Below are 12,407 nucleotides of genomic sequence, written 5' to 3'. Positions count from 1 at the left end.
CATTTATCGCTCATAATTACATCCCCCCAAATATCAAATCCAGGATATCTGATCCAAACCCCAATTGGGAATCCCAATATCCAACATCCCAATACCCAAATCAGGCAAAACAGTGGGATAAATCCTTTAATGGTCTCAAATTTGTCTCAGGTGTGACAGAAATAAAATATTTTTCTCATTCTTAACCCCCTCCATTCTGAACATTAAATATATTTCCCTCTCCCACAAGCCCACCCAAAAGAAACTCCTTCCCTGGAAGTATCAAATGATGCATAAAAGACACCCAAGAGACTGTAAGCTTTTTTTATTTTAAAAAGGTAAAATTTCACACTGTTCATTATAACCCCATTTGGAGAAACTAATTATTTTAAGCACCAAACAACGAAGTCTTGTCCCAACTAGGGAAGCACATTCTATAATAACAGGTCTTATAATTCAGTGTTAATAGTACCATCATGCTGTTTTATGAGGCAATTACTCGGTTCCTAAGCAAATAAAAGTACAAAACCCAAAGCCCAACAGTTTATCGTGATGAAGGAAACAGATTTTTGCACAGTAAAATTAAGATAATTCCATTGACACTATCATGACATCACTGTTTGATTGAGTAGGTCAAATGAGGGAGAACCGATGTCCATTTCAATTTTATTTCTAATATACTTCATCTTCCTAATGCATGAGGAAAAGGACAGCTACTCTCCCCAGACTGCTGATATTACACAGGCTTGTTTTTAAGTGGAATGTTTTATTTCATGTTTCTTCCAAATTGCAGGCTGGATAAACAGGGCAGTAATTTACATCAGGGGTCTGAGTATAAAGCCTCTGGGGTGAAGAAGCACTCTCTTCCAGCTGAAGAGTTCCAAGGCACTCTGCTGGTGAGGCTGTGGTGCAGATTGCAGTGCAGATTACGGCTCTGTCTTCTCTCCCTTCCCTGTGAAAGTGGTGAGGGGCCAGAGCCCTTTGCCACATGGGCAGTCCCAGCGGTCATCTCAGAGACGAGCCCAAGGATGGAACCTGCTTCTCTTTTCACACCCCAACAGGCAGCAGGAGCAAACCGACTTCAGGGCTTGCCCCTAGGTCCCTTCGGCCTCTAGGTCCTTCCATGAGGCCAGAGAAGAGTAAATAATGAACGGGGGCGGGGGGGATACGCACAGGACTGAGGTCCTTAGGACCTGCTCTGGGCTGTAGCTCCTTATGCTCCATATGGTCCAACCCAGCTGCCTGATTTTTCCGTATTGGGGTTTGAGACTCAAATCCAATTAACCAGTGCTATTTTACTCCCATTTCTCATGGTCTCTTAGGGATAATTGCAGGTACTGGGTAGCAGGAGATAGTTGCAATCTGAAACCAAATTCAGGCATTCCTGGTCCCGTCCCTCATACCAAAGAATATCTCAACGCCAACACTGTATCTAACAGTGACAATTCCAATTTAAGAAAACTTCTGGTTGGTGCCCAGTTAAACAATGGCACTTGCTATTAACAGGAACAGTCTGAAGCACACATGTCAGGTCCATAAACTCCAGGCTCTGCAACTGTGGGATAAGGGAACAGACCTAAGGCCTACAAAGGTCCTATAGATGTAGGATGGGAGAGCAGGGGACCCACACAGAGTTACAAAAACACCCAAAGAAGCCAAGTCCCCTGGCACAAGGAGAAAATTATATTGTATTTGCTTTTGAAAACTGTACAGGCAACTTTGGGTAATGCAGCTATTCTAAAAAGAAAAAAGATGCCTGAATCCTTTTTTTTCCCCCTACTACAATAGATTATCTACCTCAGAGATGTATAGTGGCTTTTGCAGATTACTGGGAGTGGGGCCAGGAAGGGAAGACAGAGGGAACCGTACTTAAAAGAAAGTCAACTCTGTGACAATCACTCAGACAGCAATCAGTGAGAATTTATAAACATCACACACTCCTAATGTCTAAAATCAACCACACTGTTAATCATGGAGGAAACTGAAGAATGAATAAAGTGAATAAAAGCCCCTGTGAACCCTAGCACGGAGCCTCACTTCTCCATAACCGAAGCTTTGACCCTCTTGTCCTTAGGCCACTGGCCCGCTAAAATCCAAGCCCTGTTTTCTAATCCCGAAGAGTTTTATCAGAGGTAAACCAGACTTTATCCCAAGTATCAGGTAAAAGATTCATCCAGATGGGGTGGTACACGCAGCCAGCAATATTTAAATTCCCCTTTCTAGGCTCTATGCCCATACGTAGAATAGTTTCATTTGCCTGTAATGCAAAAGATAATGCCCAGCTATTTAGCAAGGCAACTGCCAGCCAAGTTGTCCCTTAAAATGATCATGGAATACCATTTAGCATCACAGATGAAGCAATAAATGTGGAAGGCTTATTATCCAAACAGTTAACTTTAAGGAACAAAACTTACTTTACCTGTAATGACTGTGGATAGAAAGGGCACATCTCCCTCATTATAGGGCATGCTGGCCATAACTTAATTTTTTTCTTAGGGATGTGGGGTCATTGTTCCCAACATTCCTGTGTTCAGTCACAAGGTGATGTGTTAAGGGACTTACTGAAGCATTCTGACCTTACATATCCGGAGAAATTCACCCCTTCTTTGAGATCTTATGTGTAATTGTTGGTTTTTCCCTCTTTCTCTTTAGGCAATACTGCAAACCACACCCCCCTCGCATTTCAGGACCATAGCCTAAATTTGCTGTCTTACATCTTCCTTGGGCTAAGAAGCCAGATTGCTAGTCATGTACACACACAGAAGAGGAACGGTCCCTGCAGGGTCACTGAAGCTCCCTTATGTGCCTTCAACCATCTTCCTTGATCATTTGCTGATTATCATCTCTAAAAGAAGCTGAACAGCCAGATGGGTAACCTCCAGAAAACTGAGCTCTGACTGTTTTTTGTTATAGTCACAAAGTCTCAGGAGAAACCACCCTGACAAAACACTTATTTTCCTGGTCTGGGTTCCTTCTCCCCTAGACAGATGTGTATCTGAGCTGACCAAATGGATCCCAGACCTCAGGTATTTTATTCAAGGCTGTGCCACATTCACATTGTCCCCCTTGCAAGGACCCCATTCTTTAGACCACTACCCTTCACACATGAAGAATAAAAATGTGATGCAAAACTAATACGGATTAAAAAATGGAAAATAGATGACCCCTGCTACAATGTTTTTTCCTAACCCTCTGAACTTTTTTTTTCCTTCACAGAGCTCCAAAGTTTCGCTGCTTTTCTTCATTGTGTTCTTACCCATACTTCCATTTCAAAGAATTTGGTAACAACCACAGGCCTTCACCACCTCTCCCCCTAACCACACATCCTAACACTAAAACCACAAGCGCTTCATGCCCAGCCAGTTGTAGTCTTTTGACTGACAGGGAAGGGATGCCACGTGAGCACTTGTGGTTACCTTCCCCCTCTCCTATGAGAGCCAGTCGTTTGCCAATTTCATTACCTGCTAGCAAGGCCCAGAATTAAGGAAAGAAGCCCCTCCCCAGCTAACGGCAGGGGTGGGGGCTGGGCACTCTGAGAAACAAAATGAACAGATCCTCACTGTTAGTAAGACATTTAACTCCGTCCAAATATGCCCCAAAGCTTTTAAAGAACACGTTACTTTAAAAGAATATTACAAAAGGTCTTCAGTTTTTACATTACTCTAGGCAACTGGCTAATTACTTTTTCCTCTTATGTTGCTTCCCCCACTCCAAGTCGAAAAAGGTTTTCCATGGTATTCTGGCCCCAGCCTATACCAAGAAACATACTGGCCAAATTCATGAAAAACCTGATTCTGAGGAGAGAACCGCAGATCCATTTCCAAAGGCCAGAGAAAGCAATTATATACTAGGAAGCTTTTCTGACTTGAAAAAACCAAAGCCCTAATCACTGCTGGGAGAGTTCTAAGTCAGTGGACCTGGCCTTCAAATTAGTAACAAAATGTCCTGGTCCCTCACTCCGTGGGCCAATGACCCAAATTTCCTTACATTAATTCAAGATGTGAATTAGCAGTACAGTACCCAAATTAGTTTCAGATGACAAGAGAAAAAGAAACGTAACAACACCAAAAGGAACAAAGTATAACCATCAGAACGGAAGGAGACAGCCCAGCTGCAGGAAAAGGAGGGGAGTCTCCCTGTTAAATCAAGTCGGGCTGAGGCACGGGCTCCCGAGCTCACTTCACCTACCCTCCTCTGATGTGGCTTTTGACTGACTTCTAGACTATCCCAGGGAAGTGTCTAAAAAAGCAGATGCAGTAAAGGAACCAATAAGAGGACTGTACACGATCAGTGTTAACTTTCTGCTTCCACTCCACAATTTAAAATGCACTTTCAGAAACCAAATGGGTTCCCTGATGAAAGGGAAATTGATGTAAACCCATCAATTACAGGAACCTCTTATAAAGCAATTGGGCAAATAAATCTAATAAATATTAATAAATAATCTTCAAAATTCATAACACTAAAGATAACTATGATTCCATAAAGTTTGAATCTTTTCCAATAAAACACAGAGTAACCAATCACATTCACATAATCTAGACAGCATGTAAACACTGGCTTGCAACATGTTTGTTCTACAGCCTGAGAAAAATACCATCACGGGCACACTGGTAAATCAAAGCTTGAGGGGCGCCTGGGTGGCTCAGTCAGTTAAGCGGCTGCCTTCAGCTCAGGTCATGATCCCAGGGTCCTGGGATTGAGCCCCACATCGGGCTCCCCGCTCGGCGGGAAGCCTGCTTCTCCCTCTCCCACCCCCCCTGCTTGTGTTCCTTCTCTCACTGTGTCTGTCAAATAAATAAATAAAATCTTTAAAAAAAATTAAGTTAAAATACCAGCTGACTTCTAATAGTGAGAATCTATTGCAGGCCTGGTTTCAGGAAATTGTCATAAACATACCAGATAAATGTTCTAGCGATTTATGTAATAGTAATAAGAAAAAAAACTTTTTTCCTGTTGCAAAGGCAAAACAACAACAACAAAACAAAACAAAAGAGCAGTAGTCAAAAAAGATAACAGGACAAACTTCTCAATCACAGAAGCCAGGGGTTTTGCTTTGCTGGTTTGTGTTTGGGGCAAAAGGGTTTGAGAGGTTACTAAGAAATTACTGTATTCTCTTTTAAAACAATGTAACTATCAGGCAGCTAATGCTTTACCAGTGAGTACAAGTTTCTAAATGGCTTCCAATATAAAACCTAAGTCTAATAAAAATTTATAAAAATTTATTATGACAAACGTTTCTGCAGCTGACTTACACCTGTTTGTGCCATGGCTGTAGTAACAAATAAAAACACAGAAAAGTCAAATTTTGACGGAGAATCAGAGCACAGAAAAAAAAAGAAACAACTAGGTTCATGAACCTCCTCTCCTACCCATGGCTTTTATGCATGTATGCCATCAGCCACAAAGACTAACAATTCCTCATGTGTGGTCTCCCTTTGTAAGCTTTATTAGCAAGATTTAGAAAGACAAAGAGGGAGGAGTAGAGAGTTGGAGAAATGAGGGGAGAGAAAGAAAGTTAGCAATACACGTTCCTACAACTAATGTGATATCACAGTATCCTTTGCTATTTTATTTTCCTCATCAGAAAAAACTCTTTCCCTACTGCTCCACGCTGGTTTTAAAAGGTAAACCCGTTGATTGGTATTTCAAGACCTAGAAACTCTGAAAATGGTTGTCATTTCTCGCCTTCTGAGCAAGACTAGAAACAGCTTTCTAATAACTATGGAAACGGCAACAGCAACAATAGGGGAAAGAAAGGATTCAAACAAAACACAGTACAATCATCTTTACCTCCGAAATGGAGAAAAAGCTGCTCATCAACCAACACACATCTGTTTTTGCCACTTCCCTGTAACTACAAGAGCAGAGCTTTGCTTTCCCTTTCTCAGCAACATGAAACCAGTGCCCCCCCCCACCCCCCGCCTGGCTCTGCCCACGCAGATTAGCATGTGGCCATTTATGAACCTGGACACAAGAAAGCTGGGGTGGTCCGAGGGCTTTTTCTTGCACTCACCTCTCCCGTACTCTGTGGGCTGGGACGGTACTTGGGTACAGGCAAACACTCCCCTATGCTTTTTAATAAATCAAACTAGATTGTGGGGGGGGTGGGGGAGAGGATATGGAGAGGGACTAAGGATTTTTATCAGAAATTTTCACAGGCCCTCCGCAATCAAGAGTTCAAAGGACCAGTGTGTTATGGTAAATAGTATATAGTAGAGCGACCCCAAGATTGGGTATTGCAGAATCTGAGTTCTAATCCAAGGTTTGCCCATTTACTCTGAACATCATTTCTTCTTTTATAGAACGACAAAAAGTAATAGATTAGCCTTTGGGGTTCCTTTCTGGTCTTAACAGACCATGTTTCAAACACCACTGCCAACTTAATACAGATTAAACTCAAGCTAGGAGAGGTTTACATGAAACTCTGAAAACCTAGAGTTACTCTTACTTGTAAAAGTAGAACCTGAGCCTTATGCATAAAAGAGAGGAAGAATCTAAATAAGATGTTGGAAAAAGAATGTATTGAGCAAATAGTGATGGTAATCACTGTGTTTTTATGCCAATGAAATCTAATTTTACAGCTGAGTTCCACACAGCTGTGGAAGAAAGACTCTTGCCATGGCTTGCCACTTGAATGAAAGAAGGAGTGGTGATAACTGTTCATGCAGAAAAACCTCTTGAGACATGAGCAGTACCTGGAGGTATGCACCCAGCTGGTTGGTTGAGGCACAAATTGTCTGGAATTTGTCTTCTTGTCTGATATGGGTTCATTAGCGAAGTTAAATCACGGTTGTCTAAAAAAGTTCTCAACCTTAAAAACACCCTTGCCTTTTGCCTCCAATTATAAACACAGGATATTTAGGTGCAGTGTTTAAATCCATAAAGAAATCCTGTGAAATCGAGTTTAGATGAAAAACACCACCGCCGCCACTACCCTGGATTACAATAAATAATGGTTTATGCAACAAGTAAAAAAGAATTGTCCACGGTGATCTGGGGAACAAGGAGGGGTGCCAAGTAATCTAATGTATATATAGGTCCTGCCTTCAAGAAGACCTAGATGCTTTTGTGGTGTGCTTTTAATTTGCCTCTGCTTGAACGGCAAGACAAAGCCATGTCTGAACTCAAAATTACTATACAGAAAGGCACTGTTTTCAGTGGGGGGAGGAGTCTATATATCTAAGGATTATATGTAAACATTATAGTAATCTCAGGCTACCTTTATAATTCTCCAGAAATACTGCCTCCATGGCACCCCGCTCCCAAGATATCCCAAATCTTTAAGGAAGCCTAAAACCTGAAGGAAAAAAAAAATTATGTCACTGTATATTTACAAACTCTGGACCTGAGATCCACATCCATGCCTAAGTAATAACTCGGTTCTGCAAATATTAACTAAAAGGAAAGGGGGCCCCATCTACCAAAAAAGTTTACCAAACGTTGGGGTGCCTGGGTGGCTCAGTCGTTAGGCATCTCCCTTCGGCTGAGGTCATGATCCCAGGGTCCTGGGATCGAGTCCCACGTCCGGCTCCCTGCTCAGCGGGAAGCCTGCTTCTCCCTCTCCCACTCCCCCTGCTTGTGTTCCCTCTCTAGCTGTGTCTCTCTCTGTCAAATAAATAAAATCTTTAAAAAAGTTTACCAAACGTTTGTTCATTGTTTCTAAATGATGTTTAAAGACGTTTATAGGTGTAATTATAGACATTTTTATTAGAACACCTCAACTCCAGCTACACTCAGCACAATAAATGTGACATCCCAAGGATGATAGTCTAGCACCTACAAGGAAACATTCCGAAGCTATGAGCACGTATCTGTACATACATCCAAGCTAATTGTCCTGCAGACTTTATCCATGGATGAGAATAACTGAAAATATGTATTTTCAATGACATCTGAACTTGTGTGGCTGTTTCTTCAGATCCTTTTCTGTAGGACATTGAAGAAAAGTCTAGAAAACTCCAGTCCAAGAATGGAAAGGTCGTTTCTCAAGCCCCCTCCAGTTTCAGGCCTTGCCACCCCTGCCCCCATCTTCTTCCCAGCTGCAGGAGAAGGTAGGAAGAGATGAGGGGGAAGTCAGAAGACATGTACTCCTTCCCAGAACCAGAATCTCACTCCTCACCCAGGACTCGGGCACGGCCATCTGCCTGGAATCCCCCCAGTGCTATGTGTACTCTGTGATGCCAAGTATTCCCACACAGGCTCTCCGTGTCTCAGTCTTTTCATCCGTAGTAAGGGCTCCTTCACACAACTTCTAGATTCCCCTTCAAAAGAACCCAATATGTACTACTACTGTTTTTAGATTCGTATCATGAATTACATTCTCTTTTGTACAACCACTGAGTACTGAGCAGCCACGCCTAACACCCTTTATTTGGGGGGGAAATGTGTGTTATAAGCACCGACTGACTGCTTCTGGAAAAGAGTGAGAAGAGCCGGGTGGGGCAAAGGCACTGTGTGAAGCACCTGCACACTAATGCTCATCCAGCCTCACGCCGTTCACCTGATGCAGGCAGTGTTCCCCTTTTACAGATGAAGCCACCATCGAGTACTTGGCCCAAGGAGACTCAAACAGAAAGTGACCGTAAGGAGTCCTTGCTCTCTTAGCCAGCTGATGATGACATTCAAGAATCTCACAACCAAAAAAAAAAAAAAAAAAAAAAAAAGAATCTCACAACCAACACAAAAGTGGAAACGCTGACGAAGAATTCACAGGTCAGTGGTTTTAAAAATTCAAAAAAACATTATCATGTACATCACTGTTGAGTCGCTGTTGTGCACCTGCAACTAATAGGCTACTGTGTGTCAACTCTTTCTTCTCCCTTTTTTTTTTAAATTGAACAAGCACATGATACAAAATTCAAAATCTAACTTTCAAAGAAACCTGATAAAAGTACATTTCTCTCCTATCCAGACCACTGCTCCCCTACACAATGGCAACTCCGAGTTTTTCCTGTATCCTTACCCAGGTGCAGGTTTAACAATTTTTAGAACCTTTGTAAAGTAGCTTAAGAAAGGTTAAGCTAATTCATTGTATCATCATGCAGTCTGGATGGTTAGAAATTAACCTGGGAGGAAAATAAACCCTGCATAAACCAGATTTTAAACTCCTAAAGGGATATCCTCCATGGGGATTTTTAAGGAGATATACTATGACTAAATACAAAAGCAAAATTACTTCACAAAAGAAAAAGGCAGCTTAGCGAGTTATTGGGGAGGCTGCTAGAACAAGGCCTTTGCTACCAAGGGTTTCAAGATTGTATTATTTTCGATTATCTCAAAAGGACTTAGTTGAAAGATACCTTCTAAAGTAGCATCAAACCAAAGGACCCGAACAAAAGTTATCATCCATTGTTGGAACAAATAATTTATTGAGTGCCCACTATATGCCAGGCACTGAACTAGAATCCTAGGATTCTAGAAATACAGGCATGGGGTTAAACAGCATTACAGTGAAACGTTATACTCAGTAACGAAAACGAAATCCACACTGGACACTTCTGATGAAACAACACAAAGTCAGCCGACCTCGGTGCTCTATGCAACCTTTCATCTGAGATAAGCTCCAGGGTCTAAATTTGGTTTCCCAGCTGTGGCCTCTTTTCTAGTCTTAAGTGTTCCAGAAGATGAATTTGTCTTCAAAACATGCCCCCCCTACACCTCAATCTTCATTTCTGCTCAGCCAGGAGGATACTAAAATTACTGCTTTCTCATCAGCTCATATAGAATTCAACCATGTTTATTTTACAAACTCAGTTTTACTCATATAGGTGTCATCTAACATCCATTATAAGGAAAACAATCTGCACCCTTAAGATCATTGATGTTTTGTCTGATTTATACTTAAATATGTATTTCAAAGATTTCTGACATTTCATTACTAACTGTAGATGTTGGTTCAAATATATATATTTTTAAATATGATTCTTTTCTCCACCTCTGTGGGAAAGGGAGTGGTGTCAATGAGTGAACAGTATATGATACACTGAAAATCAGTTTATAAGCATGGTGTTATTGCTTGAAGAATCACTACAATTGATGACATTTTCATAAGCAGCTTTGTATTTCACTTAATGTGACTGAACACAGAGCAAACACCAGGTGTTTCTTAGAGCTTATAATGTACTGAAACAGAAAATTCACATGAAATGACAAAACTTGCAAAGAAACAAATTAGCAGGTGCAAAGACTCCTAATTAGGGAACATTTACTTACTATTTCAGATTAGCCCATTACTATAAAATTTTAATGAGATAATGTATGAAAACCACATTATTAAATCATCCTAACATTTTTTAAACTACAAAAATGTGGAATTCTTTAAAAAAAAATTTTTTTCTTCAAGAAAAGAAAAAAAAAACCTGTCACATACCACAGAGCATTAAGGAGGCTGGTTTCAATAGTTGAAAATAATGACTGATGTATACACACGGTTTATGTGCAAATGGATGAATCTAAATGCTTGAATGTATGGTGCTTGCCTACATTCTAAACACCCCCTGTCAATAATGAGATCATTAATTATACTAATATAATTTGTTAAGAAAACGCGAGGGCCTGCATTCATTTATTTAATGAATACGTATCTAGGTTCTGCTCCGTGCAAGATACCTTTATGCCGAAATCATACAAATTCTAAATCTGAATCTGTTAACAGACTTCAAAATTTTTCCAACAAAATAATTTTTAATTTCAACTCTGACACAAAACCCGTGTTCTCCAATTTTCATATTTCCCCATATGAGAATGCATGAAAGACACACCAGAAAATGTTTCCATTAATGTGACTGAAGAACTCAGAAGCACGGAGAATGAAAAAGACAACATTTTAGGGTTATTAATAGTTATGACTTCACGAACCTCACAAAGGGATCTTAGGAATGCCCAAGGGTCCCCCCCACACCACACTTTGAGAACCATGAACCAAACTAAGTTGCTTAAAGAAGAAAAATTTAAATTCACTCTCTAGTAGACAAAGATTGCGGTCCCTATTTTATATTCTGTACATCCACAATCCACCTGACAAAATCTGAACAAAAAACATATTAATGCAAATGAAAAGCTCTCCAAATTCTATCACGGATTTTTCTCTCCAGGACTTTACGTTTCACTCTTTAAAGCACTTTAGTGAAACAAATTCATTTGGTAAAATCTCGAAGTAAGAGCAGTAGGCTGGAGGGATAAGAAAATGGATGTTGAGGGCCAGGTTCTCCCCCCGCAGGAACAGTCAGCAAAACTAGAGTTCAGGAACAGGGTGGGACCTGACTCCAATAAATCCAGGCCCACCAGATGGGACTCCCATTCAACATCTATGGTCAGACTCATGCCCTGCATTCAAAGCAAGTGATCAACTGGCACCACAATCATGGTGGACGTGATGGGAGTTGCCCAGGTCATACATCCATGCCAGCATGCCAGCTTAGTTCATTGACAGGCTGGTCTGCTTCATAGGGAGGCTGGAGAGATATATCCTACTGGAAAAATGTTTCTTTCATTTGGAGAAGGAAAATCTGGGACCACTGAGTTGATAGAGCACCTTGAAGAAATCTCTGGAACTGTGGAAGTAGTTGGAAGAATAATGGCCAAGGCAACCATTATTGGGTGCGTCTTAAGTCCAGTTTAAAGTTCAACATCCTTGTGATGTTGAACTTTACAATGGAGCTGTGAAAATTACCCATGAGTTCCCTCAGTTTTCCTCTGGGGCTTGTGCAATAATGATTGATCTTGATACATTTTTTATGACTGCAAATGAGCTACACTGAAGACTGTTAAAGGAGGCCCCTGATATTTGAGGGAGAGATTTCTGTGATTTTTAATATTTAATCTGTTCTCTTTTTAATTTCATTTACCTAACTTTATTAGAGATTGCAATAACCCACTTTTGATGGAACCTGTATATTCATCACAGTTCTCACCTAAGTCCTCATCAAAAATCACTCCTCTGGTATATGGTCAGGTAAGATGCAAGAACAAAGCAGTTGCCTTGAGTTTAGTTTTGTTTTATTAATAAAAGTTTAAATGGTTAAAAAAAATCAAGTCCAAGGAATAAAGACACAAAAAATTTATGTTACCGTTCCCAAGTAAGAATCGTACCTACTCTGATCTCTAGACCTTCACTTACTGCTCAATGAGCCCACTCAAAACCCAGAGACAACTTGATCTAGTATTTTTTCTAGGCTCACTAACGTATTTTCTTTTGTCATTGCCTATTACGTCTTTCATCAAAGAATCCAAAAAAAGTTTTCTGTGGCTTAAGTAGAACTCTTAAAACAAGAAACTCAAGTTTCAAATATAGACAAGTCAGCAAGACAGTGAATTCCTCTCCTAGAGCAACAAATTAGCAAAATTAAAATACTGGCACAGCTAACTGATTTGTATTCAACCAACAATGCCAGATTAGAGACTTCCCTTTTATTTTTAAAAATAGA

At 40.6% G+C, this 12,407-nt stretch overlaps 1 protein-coding gene and 1 pseudogene across 7 annotated transcripts in view; one reads left to right on the top strand and one right to left on the bottom strand.

Moving 5' to 3' along the window:
* FNDC3B (fibronectin type III domain containing 3B) overlaps positions 1-12,407 on the bottom strand; it is a 342,488-nt gene that overhangs the window by 270,047 nt on the left and 60,034 nt on the right. The window lies entirely within an intron of this gene.
* Positions 11,345-11,694, top strand: LOC113918760 (annotated as a pseudogene).

The sequence above is a fragment of the Zalophus californianus genome, chromosome 1 (assembly GCF_009762305.2).
Source record: "Zalophus californianus isolate mZalCal1 chromosome 1, mZalCal1.pri.v2, whole genome shotgun sequence".
Lineage (NCBI taxonomy): Eukaryota > Metazoa > Chordata > Mammalia > Carnivora > Otariidae > Zalophus > Zalophus californianus.
This window is presented reverse-complemented; position numbering and strand designations above follow the sequence as displayed.